Source organism: Athene cunicularia (assembly GCF_003259725.1).
Source record: "Athene cunicularia isolate RWA chromosome 5 unlocalized genomic scaffold, athCun1 chr5_part1, whole genome shotgun sequence".
Lineage (NCBI taxonomy): Eukaryota > Metazoa > Chordata > Aves > Strigiformes > Strigidae > Athene > Athene cunicularia.
This window is the reverse complement of record NW_020799101.1, coordinates 39375152-39386248: the sequence shown is the minus strand read 5'-3', so window position 1 is coordinate 39386248 and position 11097 is coordinate 39375152.

The following is an 11097-nucleotide window of genomic DNA, read 5'->3' as shown; positions in this document are numbered from 1 at the left end:
TGGTGGTCCCTCTCACATTTGCCTGTAGGGTATTTTGCTATGAGTGAATGTGTTCAAAACATAACACTTTGGTATATGCTTAAATGGTAATTGGTGTTGGGGGAGTTCATTTCCTGATAATTAATGATGGTTTAGAAGATGTAGTCATCACTGGCCAGGAAATACCAACTCCAGATTAGATAGAGTTGATTTATCTAAAAGATATTTCAGTGTCCATCAGAATGTGGTACGTTGTCAGAGACATTGTGTTCATAATAGCTGTAAGGGACTGTCAGCCATTTGGTCTTGGCATTGCTGTTATGTCGTTACCTCCCCCCGAAGCCGCAGGGTGGTGTAAGATGGCAGCTGTCTGTTTCAGCACATGCCATTTCCTAGGCCAGGCCTCCACATCCCATTGCCAGGAGGACAAAATCTGCCCGGAGCTGGGAAAGCCGCATGTGTGCGCAGGGCCGGGGGACATGCGGAAGCTGGAGGTGTCAGTGGCTGACCCCGCCTCGGTACGAGCACTGTGGACACCTGGGCATGAGCGCATGGGGGAACACGGGGCCGCGAATATGCAACTGAGCTCTGTGACAACGAGCAAGCTAGTGGTGGGTACTCGACAAAAGGGGCTTCATGCTCCTCTCTGGCTAAGCTTCTCACCTGCAGCAGTTTTTTGATTGCCTTCTGTATTGCCTTCTGTCTATCACCTGCCAAAGCTCTATCTCCATCGCCTGCACTGGGACCGGACCAATGGAACACCACTAGACTTGCGGTGGCGACATTCCCCATCCAACATTGCCACGTCATTGACAGAAAATTTAAGCACTGATATTAGAGAAAAGCGGTGTTTTATTCTCTCCACTCCTCCACAACCTTTATACAAATGGAAGGAGGAGCTTGTTTTGCCTATTAAGTTCTTTCCTACCATAGCAAAAAACCATTTTAATGTGTTGCATTTTCACAGAAGCTCATCAGACTTTTCAAGGTGAATTGCCAGTCTTGGGTTAAGCAGATGCCATGATAAACTTCAGATCACTCTTTAAGAGATCTTGAGAGATAAAATACCAGAAAGGCTGAGTAATGTTTCCTTTTTAATCCCATTCATCCTGCTTAGCTTAGTATAGATAAAGATGTGCCGCCTCCTTGCAGGAAAGGGTGCAGATATGATAAAGCCTTTTGTACCAGCCAGTAAACGAACTGGTCAAATAAACTAGATGACCTTAATAGCTTTGGTTATGTAAGAATAAAACCACCCCCAAATTGCTGATGATCTTGTACATAATAAGTGTATCTTGTTACTGTATAGCTTGTGTATTTTTTCTGTGCTGTTTTTCCAATATTGAGAACTCTCTCAAGGGCCTGAAATTCCAGGTGTAATTTGTCACTTGTAATGATATTTCAAAGCACTTTCCCATTTTTTTTTTCTGTGGGTATAAATTCATGATGATGTTACTCTTCTGTGGTTAGGTAGTCGGAATTTGGAACCTGTAAAATCTTTTTCCTAGTTTAGGGAAAAAAAGCATATGTTGGCAAAAATTCAGTGTTCAATGTTAAGATTGGACCTGAATATTTATCTTAAAATAAGGTTGAGGTATTTAATTTAAAGCTTCTTTAAAAAGATCAGATTTGATACAGTTACAAGGCAAAATCACTTCTCCAGTTATAACGGTACTGTTCAGCTGATTTGGGGCTGCTTAACGCCTTAATGTGAGAAGAGAAATAGTAATCCAGAGAAGTGCTCTTAGCAAATAATTGCAGGTACAATTGAAAAGGGATGGGAAATTTTACAGATAATATCTAGAAAAACAGGTATGTACATTCTGCTGGACTTTTTGATCATGCAACAATGTGTTTAGTAAGGGTGGTGCATCTTCGTGGATGGCAGAAGTATGTATGTGGCTTCCTACAGTAACAGAGATGCTGTCTGGAAATCCTCTCTCTTCTGCTGGCTTTGCTGAAGCAGGCTTTTTACAGCTGGATGCTCTCTAATTTTCAGATGGATCATTAGTCTGTACTCTTCTAGGACATGTGCATCTTATTGCTTGATCTCTCTAAACCAAGTAATAGCTCATACAGGGTTCATACAGTCATACAGGGTTCTACTCCTGTGCTTTTACTCCAGTGTACAAGCATTACAGCATACTTGGCATGATAGAATAAGTGTTTATGTAGGAAAACTGGACAAAAATGCAGAGACTGGCATATACCAATACCAAACAATGCTGGTAGCTATAACCAAATTGGCTTTTGTTTTCTGAATTTAAAAAAGAAAATAGTATTTGTAAGTATTTGCAGAGCCCTCTTCCAGAGATACTTAGTCCAGATATTTGTTCCAGTCTTTACTGTCTAGGTAAACCATGTTGACTGAATGTTTGTGGGGAGTTGAGGGGGGATAAAAACTACCAGTGACTTTGTAATTCAAAGCTGAAGTGAGAAATTCTGGGAATGTCTTCCTGACAGTCTCAATCTGTCTTCTGCCTTTTGGCTTCTTTCCTTCTCAGGCCAGGTGAATTTTTCCAGCTGTAATCTTGTAAAAATGTATATTGGGACTTAACTGTGTAATTGTAGGTCTCTCTGCTTCCATTAAGTATTATGCTCCTTTGGAATAGACTGAAACTTCCTGCTGTCTAGGCTTGTAACTGTATTATTAGTACACCTAGAGATCCTTTCTGTTATTTTTATAGGTGTGTGCTGAAGAGTAAAGTAGATCTATCAGTCATACCACAAACTTGGACACCATGGGTGAAAGCAGGATTCATGAATAACATTTGATTCAATTTATATAACTAAAAATACTACGTGGTTTACATACACAAGAACTGATTTAAAATCTTTCACTCTAGACATTACCCTACTCCTTGCCATTTGTTTTTGCAAGTTTTCTTAGGCTGGAGCTGGCTAAGCCTTGCATGTGCTTTGAAGATGCAGAAGGAAATGAGGTATCTCCTGTAGAGAGCAAGGAACCTGTGGTGACCTGTCCCACTGATGTGATTGCTCAGGCTTTGCAGAAAAGGCGTGGTGTCACTGAAGGTCTTGCTTCAGTTGTACCCAAGAAGAGGACAGTCATTGCCTGCTAAAAAAACACTGTTTTTTGTGTCATGGAAGAATGGACTTTATGAGCAGATTAACTGCAGGACAACAACAAAAAAGGGGGGGTTAGTAGGGTATATTTTTAATTTTATGTAGATTGTGCTGCTTCCCTTGTAATGTAATAAATGGCAGTCACAGTAAGCTGCACAAGTTTCTATAGCAAGATATTGCTACTGCTTCTAAGAGATGTCCTACCATATTATGATTGGAACAATCTCTTACAAAATGCTTGCTCGGGAGTCAAGTGTCTCAGAAGTGATGCAGGTGGTGTCAAAACCTGTGCAAAACTAGACAGCTGAAGATGTCTTTGGTTTGTGCGCACTGCAGTGTCTAACAGATCTGAATTAGGTACCTCGGAGGTAGCATTTATTTTGACCCAAGGCCGAGTCCAGTTTGTTTAGGTTTTCCAGAAGCATTTCAGTGTACCTGACCCAGAATGAAAGCTGTCCAGGCCCTTCCTGTTATGTGTCACATCTGTGTACCTCATGTGAGGAGATGTGGGTGGTGGAAGAGAATTTGCAGGGAGTGTCTCGTGGCAGTCTGTCCAATGAAGCCTGTGTCACAGCCGCAGTCTTGCCTTACACGCTCTCTCTTGCAGAGGTTTTCCTTTTCATGCTCTGAATTTTTGAGAATTATATAATCTGGATTTATTTGTGTGTAGTGTAACTGGCCAAGTCTGTGTGGGTAGTAGTAATCGGTGGAAGACTTTAAACAGCAGACATTTTTTTTCAAATGGTAAGTTAAATACTATGGAAACCAACAACTTAATTCTGTAGGTAAAAGTGAATGTTTCATAGGAGGCTTTTCTTTTCAAATCCTGGGTGGACTGGACCTGAATTATTAAAGGAGGTATTTGTTAAAACTTTTGAATTAGGTACAACAGTGTACTCTCAGTCAGTTCTGCTTTCTTTGACCAGTTGAATAATATATTTATTTCCTGAACTAAGCCTGTGAACTTCACCTTCATTTCTTAAAAATTGAATACCACATCTTTTTACCTTAAGATTTAGTGAGTTTTAAAACTTGAGAGATTCTATGAAGGATTGTAAATGAATTGAGAGGCACCCTCAGGAAGTTTATTCCTTTTTTAAATGTACATTGTCATGTAGCTGAGAACGTTGTGTAGAAGTGTTTTTCAAGTCCTATGAACTCATCTCTACCAAAACCTTTGTATTTAGTGAGATCTTTAGATAGTGTTTATGATTGTCTTGTAGTGGACATCTTTAACCACTTAGAGTAGATTCAGACAATTAGTTACTTGTTACTGGTATGTTGAAACAGTTTGAACCTTTGAAATGTATTAAACACTGGGGTTTTTACATTGTATTTAGTAGATACATCTGAATGTTTCTCTAGTTTGAAGACTTGAACCTTGAATGGATTTGCTTTTAAACATCATACTTGATAAACTGATCCATAATGCTATTAATACTCAGATTTCTACTCAAAATCTATTTCATCTGTGATGCCTATCAATAATTGGACACCTTAAAAGCTAGATAAGGTGCCACTCAGCAATAGCTGTGCTAACAGTGAAGTAATTTCTTTTTACTCCTGTTTTAGTCCGTGTTTCCTTAATTTTTTCCTCCTCAGACCTAGGACTTGTTGCATAGTCAGTAATACTGACACACATTGCCTGCTCCCAAAATCTGTGGGGAACTTTATTTTCAAAAAACACATTGTTTCTTTTCTTTTCCATTACCAAACTAACTGTGCGAAGGAGAATTAGAGGACTTGGTTGTAATTGTGTACTGGGGTGAGAATGGGTTAACTTTACATAATGTGCATCAACCTGGGATGCTTAGGTTTTACAGAGGTGCTTAGTCATCTCCCTTGCTGGTGTACTGCAGTTCCCTTGGTCCCTTCCAGTGTCCCCCTTCAGACAGAAGGGGAGTTCTGCTGAGAGCTTCACATTTTGTAGCTATTTTAATTTTACCAGCCTGGTTTTGTGTAATATAATATTATTGTCCAGTAGGAAATATAGCTTCCTACTGTGAATCTCAAGACTATGCAATATTTTTGGTTTGCTTTCTAACCTTCTTTCCAGCATCAGGGAAATCAGTATGTCAAATATCCCTGTCCTGCACAATTTCCAGCCCCTACGACTTTAGGAAGCAACTTACAAGCTTGCTTTAGATGTCCTGACTATTATGAAATGTAAGATGATTTTTAAAAAAAAATCTATTCATATTTTAATTGTTTCATAAGTCCAGGGTAGCTTCTACAAGAGGGCCTTAACAGTAACAAAATTTACAAAAAGCCTTCTTAGTAGAAAAGTCACTTAATTACAGAGAATATTTTGAGAACTAAAAATATTCTTAGCAGAGTAACATCCCCCCCAATTAAAAAAAACCCCAAACCTGGAGTAAAACAGTTAAACTGCAAAAAATGGAGCTGATCTTATGTGTGTTCATCTGTGAGTATGATCTTAAGTGTGGCAGATTTTAGTCATGTTCTTTGAAGTTAATTTAGCTGGTCATTCAAATCTTTTTGGATCTTTTGCCTTATTAGATAATAAGGAAGGATGGAATGGGCTTATCTGCTCAGCACTCGTGTCCAAGTCTTAACCCATGCTGTTTGAAATACTGAAACTTTAAAAGATCAATCTCAATTATTCTGGAAATTGCCACTAGATCAGGAATTATAGAAGTTCATTTTATAATAGTAAAACGTATTCTGTCCGAGTGCATTGTCAAATTAGTAACCTATATTACGATTTTTCACTGCAGAAGCAGGATAGGAATGAGGCAGAGCAACTGCAAGTCTTAGAGCCCCTCTCTGAGACAGAAAACATGGAAATGCCTTTTGCTGCAGAGGTGAATTTGCAGTATAAAACTTGGACTGGAGGCTTTCGATGCTCCTTAGCCTAGCTGTATGTCAGACACCTGTGTTTTCTCTTCATCCTCATGTCTTGTGTTTCAGGCCAGTCTGCTACTAGTTAATGTATTTTTTTTTCCCCCAAATTTTACTTGTTTTATCTAGAAAAGATAAAAATTAATAACAGAATTGTATGCATCAGTATGTAATATATGGGGGGAATATGTCTGTAGGCCAAACCCCTGATTTCTTCTGCAGTCTTGTCTCTTGTTTGCTCTATTTTCATTAGAGTTCAGAGTGCGCAGGCGGCATGCCTTAAAGTAGGCCAGTTCCTGAATCTCCTCCTCTTCCTTAATTTTGTAGTGCTGAAACTTTACTCAGTGTGTAATTACTAATTGGGTCTCCTACGTATGGGTCTAGTCTCCTCCTATATCTACAGAACCAGATATTTATGGCAAACCTGCCTAAATTTATTATTCCAGTGATGAGAAACTGATTCAGTGTGCATTGTGATTCCTCCTGCAGCTACATCAGTGGCCAACTGTTGAGTTTTGGCACATATTGCATTCCTGGGTGTGGTTGTAGGACAATACAACATAGCCTCGGTTATCTTGGCTTTGTTACAGCAGCCTGTCACAGTTTGGAGGCTCACGTTAGAGGCTATGAAAAGCATTTCATTTCAGATTGAGATTATTTTGTCATCTTCATCTTTAGTTCTTTTTTTGTAAGAATTGAGAGAGAGGTTACATGATTAGTAAGAAAGGCCTGGTGTACTTCACAAACTCAATATATTTTTAAAATATTATGAGTCCTGGGAATAAAAATTTCCATAGTTGTGTTTGCTTTTCATCTTTGGAATCCAGGGTACACTGAATTTCATCCTATTCTTTCTGTTATAGATTCAGGGTTAAGGAGGTTTCATCATGTAACACTAGCACGACACTAATGTTTAATCTTGAGAAGCTTCTAAAATGCAAGTTGACTGACCAAGACAGGACTCAGCCGAGAATTAAGGTTGAATGTAGAAGGCCTGAGCATGGAAAAAGAAAAGTCACAGTAGCTGTCAAAACATGATGCATGGACTGCAACCCATTCTTGTGACAAGGAATTCCCAACAGGCAGTATGAATATGAGTGTACTAGAAACTGTTGTCACTTAATAGTGTTGGTATCGCTCAGACTCAAGACTTGGAAAGGCTAAAAGTTCTGTTGGTTTGTACAGTCAGAGACTGTGTACTTCATGGAAATGTTTCTATATAATCCCAGTATAAACAGTGCTGGAGGTCAAACTACATTTCACAATAGAGAGGGGTGGAAAAGGATAACCTGATTTTTGCAAATGTGGCCTCTTTCTTTATGGAGTATTTTTCTCATAGACAGTGAGGGAGTGATAAGGATATAAAACTCATTAAGAACTCTGAACTTGTTCAAATACTAAACCTGTCCTTAACAAGAAAGATGGAATGTCTAATCTAGGCTGCCCTTGCAAATTCATATGCTACTGCTTTTGCAGCTTGATAAATTTCATTGAAAAAGCCTTATTATGTAAATATTGAGTGTAAATAAGTGAAGGATATGTTATTGTGTGGATGATTGATCTTTTCCGGTAATATTTGTGAGTTTATCAACTTTGTGTAACCACTGGAAAAAATCAATTTGGCATAACTCAAATATGCTTGGTGTGAAATTTGAGGAAAGGGGGTTTGTGGCTTTGTGTACTTCTTGAGGCATGCAATTAAAATGCCTGTAGACACTTGGATAATTTTACTGTCACTAGGCTAAATTGGCCAGAGAAACATATGTAATAACTACTTGGCTTTTTCTCCTCTGAATTTATGAGTTCTGCGATGCTGCTCTTTGAGTAGAAATCCAACTTCTTGAGTCTTGATGCTGGGAAAACTGTATGATAAAATGTCTGTGTTTAGAAGGGAAAGCTTTATATAAATTCTGTTATCATCTCTATCTACGGTGGTAATCTAGGCTGTTACAAATGGCAAAAGCAACCTTTTAGAGAGATGAGGAGTTCAGCGGTTCTTGTCTGAGAATCCTGTCCTTTTCCAGATAATAATACTAGTGGAGGAGACTACTGCCTTTAATAACGGTAGCTGTTTATTTGGTGCGATGAGTGCAGCTCCAGAAAGCTGCAGGTAAGATACTGTTGTGTAGATTATCTCCGAAGGAGAAGTTTGAGCTGGGAAGATACAGAACAAACCATAAGCAGAGTTGAAGGATGGCACTGTATTGCCATCTGAGTGGCACCTGATGGACAAATCTCTTCATTAAGAAGTGAGGTATTTGCACCCAGGAAGTGCTGGAAAATGCACATAGGGAGACCCTACCCATTCTGATGTAGACAGCCTTTGGTTTGTTAGTGCTTTGTTGATTTATGATTGCAAGACAGTAGTTGCCATCTGTTAACCAGGGGTGAAGATTCCTAAAGCTGCTGGAACAACAGTGCAGTTTGAGTGGACTTTCTAATTTCTGCCATGTGCCCAAATGTTTTCTGGGCAAGTGAAACACGTGGCTTTGGTAATCTCAAAGGGATATAAGATGATGCTTGGTCCCCCAGGGGTTGTGGTAAAGATCCACTCTTGGGGAACTTCCCAGCAAGAAGGGATTATTCCAGCTTCTTAGGAGATCTGATTTTCCTGGAGTGGAATAAGCTGGCTTTCTATCTCTATTCGCTACCTATGTCACCAGCTTGCTATTTGCATCCCCTGCTCATAAGTTCTTTACATGTGAATGTAGTAAGTAAGGTGAAGTTTAATGTACATAGAGGAATTGTAGGATAATTGAGGAAGGTATAATTGATGCCCTGTGAAGGTAGGTTATGTTGTCTCCCACATAATTTAAATGACATTCTGAATGGGGTATCCATATTATCAGTGACCTATATGCTCCCTATTGTATAAGGGACAACTTTCTGTAAGGAATATACTTTTTTTTTTTTATGGTTTCTGGACTTAGGAAGGGAAGGCATAGGGCACTGTTAAGAATAGTGATCTATGAATGGAGTAGTTATGCTACAGTCACCTGCCAGAATAATTGAGTTTATTCAAGGTGCTTCTCAAATCAGTGGACCCTGTGACTAGTCACAGGTGAAGATAACACAGCTGTGACTTTTTTTATGGTTGTGTGAATCTGGTAACGCAATATCCAGTGTCCTTTGCACCAAGTCCCTATCGTGCCTGCCCTGCTGCTTGGTGTCAGCTGTTACATTGCAGGCATTTTTAGCTTGCTTTCCTCTTCACCCTGTCTTTTGCTTCCAAGCTCAGTTGGCATGCTAGGAAGCAGCTGTCTTTTGTGGAAGTAAGGTGATGTGTTGCTGTCTTGGTACGGAGAACAAGGTGCATCATTTCATCTACCAGCCTGGGCAGCAGCAGCAGCATGGTTTTCTACTTGCCCAGGCTGTAGAGCTCATACTGCTTCTGTGTCAACCCCATTCATACCAGGAGTGAAATTTGTTTCTTGCCACTGTGGTCATCCATCCATTGGCATGCAATGCACAGTATGGCAATGGTAGAATCTGATATATGTTATTCAGAGGAAGCTCCTGCTGGATGACTTGGTTCCTTTGATCTACTGCCTTGCCATGTGCTGTGTCTGGTTTTGAGGAGTGACTGGTATCAGTGTGCTCTGCTGCAGGTGTGAAAGTCTGCTGATGGGCGCAGGATTTCAGGGTCATCAGATGGTATTTCTGTCTTCGCTGAACTTGAAGCTTCATTGATTGCTCTGATGAACACGAGGCTCAGTGAGAATGAAAGCAGTTTTTCTGGTTGTTTCCGGTTTGACTTTTCTGTTCCTTTGCCAGGCGGTTTAAAGTTGGGAAGATGACAGCTAGCGTATGATTCAGGAGGCTACTGCAGCCACGTGGTTCTCCAGCACGTGTTACTTCTGGGCAATGCACTTCTTGGCGCGCACTCTTTCTGCCACCAAACTCTGTGTGCTGCAGTGGATGGTTGTAGCTGCTTTACTATGGTGAACAACAGCTGATTTAGAAAGGTGAGACATTTGTGGATTTCACAGTTCCAGCCTGGCCAGCCTGGTGTGCTTGTTGAGGACTGTTGGCATCAGCAGAGCTGCTGAATTGCTACTTCTCAGCAGCCTTGCCTGCACTCCAGTACTGACTCATGGGCAGACTCATTCCCCCTGGGAGAACATGACCTGCTCTGTGGCTGTGGGACATGTTTAACCATCTGAAAGAGATGGAAGCATGATCCTGTGTATGATAAATGGGATCCTGTTTTACTTAAAATCGTGGCAGGAGAGAAATAATTTCTATACCAGTAACATAATTAATGTGAGGACAGCTTTAGGGATCTGTATTCTCCATACTTACTTCTATAGTTCAATGTGATGTTAATATTGGACTTTCTTCCTGGATTTGAACAACAGAAACAAGAAAGCCAAGAGCTCAATTTGTTCGACTAATAAACATCTTTGTGTTTTTATCCGTATCTCAGCTGGCAGCTTATTTTAAATAAAGCTAAGAGGTGCTCAATTGCAGTACAATACGCAGTCTTTCTGTAGCCCTTACCTGGCCCGAGCTGACAAAATTTTCTTTACTGGTGGGTTTGAGATATTTCTGACTTAATTCTGCAGATATTGTTTGTAACTATCCTTTCATTTGAAGCTTTTGCTGAAATAAAAGGCACTTTTTCATGCTCTTCTGCTGTTTTTCTTTATTTGCAGATCAGGGCTAAAATAAACACAGTAGTTTAGAATCTCTTAGGTGGGAGAACTGTTCATGACTAATGGCAAAACAGGAGGTTTGTGACTTTTTATGGGATTTTGGTATTTGTGAAAGAAGCCGATAGTCTGAGCTCCTTGTACAGATAAACTGAGACCCTGAAAGGCAGCACTGTTAACTGTTAAAATACTGTTGGTTAAACTTTATCTAGCTAATAAGTGTTCTGTATCTCCCTGCATTAAGAGTATGGGAATACTTTTCTGATCTTAATTTCTAGATCCTACAGACAATTTCAGTGTAGGGAGGTTGTTATTATGTGAAGGTTATTTTAAACTGTTGGTATTAGGATGCACATTGTGGCCTTTTCTTAAAATCCATTTTGAGATCTGAGTACAACTTATAAGGAAAACATACATGCAAAGGCTTGTTCTGGCTTTTATTCCATGTTTGTTTGTAGTTCTTGTCTGTATTGTAACAGAAAGTCCATGCTGATCTTGAAAGAGATAATAAAACCTGTAT